The sequence below is a fragment of the Myodes glareolus genome, chromosome 24 (genome assembly GCF_982192425.1).
Source record: "Myodes glareolus chromosome 24, mMyoGla1.1, whole genome shotgun sequence".
Lineage (NCBI taxonomy): Eukaryota > Metazoa > Chordata > Mammalia > Rodentia > Cricetidae > Myodes > Myodes glareolus.
Window position 1 is genome coordinate 42,579,879 of NC_142049.1, and position 4,891 is coordinate 42,584,769.

Sequence of the window (4,891 nt, forward strand, 5' to 3'; positions counted from 1 at the left end):
GTACCTTAGATTGGGTGGGATCTCTTGGAAATAGGCCTTGAAGTTTAAGACTTGGGAATTTGGTCTGCACATGAAGACATTTAGGTGGCAACTGACCAGATGGAGAGATAATAATTTCTCTTTTCTTTGGATTAGACTAGCTTTGATTTTAATCAGTTAGAAAAAGTAGAACCTGGGCTGGGCAATGCAAGCCCATGATATGAGCTCTGCTATCTGGTGCCTTCATGAAAAGCCAGATATGAACCAAGTAGTGGTGGCATATGCCGTTAATGTCAGCACTGGGGAGGCAGAGGCAGGCGGATCTCTGTGAGTTCCAAGCCAGGCTGGTCTACAGAGCTAGTTCCAAGGTAGCCAGGGCCGCATAAAGAAACCCTGTCCTGTCTTGAAAAACAAAACAAACAAACAAATATGCCAGATATGGTAGTGTACATTTCTGATCAAAACATTTTTATAGCAAGAAGGGCAGTGGAGACAGGAAATCACCCAACAGCCCAAGGGTCAGCCAGCCTGGAGTACGAAGGGCAGTCGCAAAAATAAGGGAGAGTCATCCTCAAGCAAGGTAGAAAGAAAGAACGGACTTCTTACTCAAAGTGCTGCCTGTTCTCGTACATTAACATGCCACACACTCATTTATGCTCTCTCTCTCTCTCTCTCTCTCTCTCTCTCTCTCTCTCTCTCTCTCTCTCTCTCTCCATATAGGGGCAGGGAGAGAGAAATAGATCCTGATCAATTTTTTTTTCCACAAATAGTGCATTTTTCGCTTCCATAGTCATGCAGATTTGGTCTCTTCCCTTCATTTACATCCACCCCACATCTCACTTCTAAAAAGCACAATCTGTGCAAGCCTGTGAGTTTGATAACCATCACTTTTAGCATGTTAGAAAGCAGCTATTTTGCTGGGAGGAAAGTCAATTGAAGCAGATACTTTTCAACCACTCTGGGAAGTGGCACGTTCTCTCCAGGGTAACGTGGCCGAGTGGGCGTCTTTTGTTGTATTAGCAGAGCAAAAGTTGACAAATTACATCCTCATCAAAAGGGGAATTGGGAGCTTTTCCTCAACTGTGCATAATTAATGCAGCGTCATAAGTCGGTGCTCATTTTAAAGTTTAGCTGTTTTTTATCAAAAGGAATCTGAGACAAAATTCTACAATTCAATTCAAAGTAAGCGTTTTAGCATATTTAGGCGTGAGCCAACAGTGATGGCATATATATATATATATATATATATATATATATATATATATATATATATGCCTCTGTCCCCAAAAGCTAGAAGGGAGAAGGGAGAAGGAGGAGGGCCAGCAGCTCAAAGACGGCCTGGGCTTCGTGATGCCCTGTCTCAGCAAGAAATAAATCTATAAATAGAACGTTTCTGGCACACAAAGTCAACTTGAGCTCCCACTAGCTACGTTACCCACTTCTTTCTATGCCCATACTGCTTGAGAATGGGATTACGTTTTTCTACTTTCAATTCTAAAATAAACTGTCCTTTTCAACAGAATCTGTCTAGGTCACAGGATGGGTAGGACTCTTGAAAGCTTCGGGACAGTTCTGCTCTGAAACGGGAGAGTCTCCCTGTCCCAGCAGGGAGCTTGCAGGCCTCCAGCCTCAGGGTCTGTCTCTGTGCAAGTTCAGCAGCCTCTGCTGAGTGCTCCCCACACCACCCTGGGATCTGCTGGGATTGACATTGGTGGGACTGCCGGATGTACAGTGAATTCTGTTCACCAGCCACGGGCTAGCAATCTTGAGGGAGCAAGGAATATTGTTGCTGTTACCGTTCCTGTTGTTATTGGGTGGGGCACCAGGAAGAGGCAAGAAAAATGGGGCTGTGAATTCTTCTCTTGCTGGACTCTACTCAGAAACCTTTCTTTCACATCGTAAAGTACAGTAGGACAGCTTCGTCCTCTGCAAGAACCCTAATTTCTCTCTTTATTTTTGTTGCATTTCTTTATTTACTTGTGTGTGTACATACACACAGGCACCACAATACCCACGTGGAAGTCAAAAGGTCAACTTTACCTGAGCCGGCTCTCTCCTTCCACCGATTGGTTCCCAGGAATGGATCTCCGGTCACCAGCTGTGGCAGCAAGGGCCTTTACCCAGTGAGCTGTCTCGTTGGCCCAGGAACTCTTATTTCTGTATTTAAGTCGGCTACGCTGTTGTGCACAGAGATCGCGGTGTTTTTCAGCACGAGAGAAGAACTCAGCAAAGTTGGGCTAAAACCCTTCCCGCCGCTGATGAGGATGAAGCCAGATGTCCGCGCTTCCCTCGGACCATGTGTTGTTACCTTAGCTCAGAAATGCTAAGAATTATGAAAATCTATTTGGGTGATAATAGTCGTTTGTGGTTATGTTGCTGTTATTCTAGCCCGAAAGCTTGTCTCTCACCATCTCACTTAATTCTCCTAATAATTCCATATCCCAAGAATTTACAAAGAATGAATTCTGGGTCCAAACTGACAGAAAGCCAGGCAGGGCGCAGGTGAGTGGGACTTGAGTGCAGTTCTTTTTTTCCTGCAAAGCTGTTCCCGTCAGTTTGAGAGCAACAAAGTGGAAAACCAAGCGCTGCAACCCAAATGCCCTAATAGTCAGACCTAAAGGGCCCATGGGAAGCACGGTGTCATGCCGGCACTTGAGAAGTTGAAGCAGGATTGTCACAAGTCTACACAGCAAGTTCCAGGCTCATCTGGCCAAAAAGTAAGCCTGAAAAAAATAAAATAAAAACTAAGGGGTGTATTCTTAGAAAGACAAAAAGTTGTGGTCTAGAGAGAGATGGTTCTGTTGTCAAGAGCACTGACTGCTCCTCCAGAGGATCCCGTGTAATCCCCAGCACCCACATGTTGGCTCACGGTCATCTGTAACTCCATTTCCACAGCAGATGAAGCTCTTTTCTCACCTCTCTGGGCACTGCACACACGTGGTGCACAGCCTGTGCAAGCAAAACACTCACATATAAAATAAGTGCATCTAAAATGTTTTTAAATTATTATTTTATTTTATGTGTGCTTCCTGAGCATCTACACACATGTCCTATGCTCAGTAATGATATAATTAAATTATTACATGTTTATTTAGTATTTTAAAATAATGTATTCTATATAATATGTACACAGGCATGAAAGTGAGGGGAAACCAGTCTATCTAGATTAAAAGAGCCTTCAGGGATGGGGTGTCCAAATTCAGTGCCCCTCCTTTGGTTATTGATTGAAACAAAGCCACAAAATGGGCATTTTGAGACACCGTGATCATTTGATTATGAATTAGCTGCTAGGTGATAATGAGGAGTTTTATTATATAGCATGTATTTACGAAAAGAAACAAAATAAGCATTACCTTTCATACCCTGCAGGGATGACAAATAAACCACACAGGGACAAAGTAACATGACACCTGGAGCAGGTTTAAAAAATAAGTTAGAACTGGGCGGTGGTGGTGCATACCCTAAACCCCAGCACTCAGGAGGCAGAGGCAGGCAGATCTCTGTGAGCTCGAGGCCAGACTGGTCTAAAGAGTTAGTGTCAGGACAGGCTCAAAGCTACACAAAGAAACCATGTCTTGAAAAACCAAAAAAGAAAAAAAAACACAAAACAAACACAAACAGACAAAAAAACCAAGCTAGAGAAATAGAGACACTTAGCAGTCAGAGGCATGAATTCTTTTTAACTTTATCGACAGGGAGGAAGTGGGGAGTGGGATGGGGCTAGTTTGGAATATTACGGAGGATTCTTGCTACTTCTGTACACATTTAATGCCTTCATAATAAAAGTACTCAAACCCTAGCGGCATTAATTTTGTTAAGGACATGTAGGATGATCTGAACACTATGCTAAAGCTGTGCTTGCTAGCTGGCTGCGGAAATATTAGCACTGCACTGCCCTCTAGCGTTGGGCACGGTTTACTGCGGTACGCCTTCATTGAAATCCCGTCTTCCTCCTACCCACTCTATCCCCTTCTGTTTGGATGGTCCAGTTAGCTGGCTAGTTTTAAATTCAAATGGAGGTTTTAAAAGGCTATTGATAGATAGCAGTGCTTCTGTCCTCGCTGGAATCCTGATTGCTTCCTCCTTTGCATGCCGAGAATTCCCCCCTTCATTGCTCGTTCTTCAATGGTAAATTGCATAAAAGTAGTTTTTTAAAAAAGACACCCAAGCAGCAGGTTTCTAAGAGCTCAGCTGTTTGAACAGGAAATGGCGATATTTATCAAGCTGAGACGCCGACTGCACTTCGGTGAAACAGTTTTATTCAACCGCGAGTTCCTAGTTAGAATCGCTGGTCGATGTTAGTCGGCTCTCGCGAGAAGAACCGAGCAAAGCAGGGCTTCCAGCATTTGGACTCAGGTGTTTGTCCCTAAACAGCAATTTCAAAGCCGCTGTCATTCTTTTTATTTGCTTCTTTGTTTGTTTTTGCTGTTCAGGGCGTGGAGCACAGGGCTAAGCTTGTGTTTTACCACGAAGTCTTCAGAGTGAGTGAAGAGGGCAAGAAGATACAAAAAGATTTTACTTTCAAAGTCAAACTGATTTTTGTAACCAATGACAGAAACTTAAGTTCGCTTGCCTTTTCTTTCCTCCTTTCTTTCTTTCTTTCGTTCTTTCTTTCTTTCTTTCTTCCTTCCTTCCTTCCTTCCTTTCTTCCTTCCTTCTTTCCTTCCTTCCTTCTCTTTGTTCCCTCTCTCTCTCTTTCTTTCTTTCTTCTACCTCCTCTCCCTTCTTTTCTGTTTTTATTTTTTGTTTTCCCAAGACAAGGTTTCTCTGTGTAGCCCCAGTTGTCCTGGAACTCACTATGTAGACCAGGCTGGCCTCGAACTCAGATCCACCAGTCTTTGCCTCCCGGGTGCTGGTTACACCCAGTGGAACTTTCTTTACTAGACTTCTATTTGACCAACTTGTTCTAAAG

At 43.5% G+C, this 4,891-nt stretch overlaps 1 long non-coding RNA gene across 1 annotated transcript; it reads right to left on the reverse strand.

The window, feature by feature from the left end:
• Positions 1-1,928: 1,928 nt before the first annotated feature.
• LOC146889949 (uncharacterized) lies at positions 1,929-3,393 on the reverse strand. Its single transcript, XR_014999612.2, has 2 exons — positions 3,333-3,393; positions 1,929-2,702 (listed from the first exon to the last, which is right to left on the reverse strand). It is a non-coding gene; the product is annotated as an uncharacterized LOC146889949 (long non-coding RNA).
• Between the last annotated feature and the right edge of the window lie 1,498 nt (positions 3,394-4,891).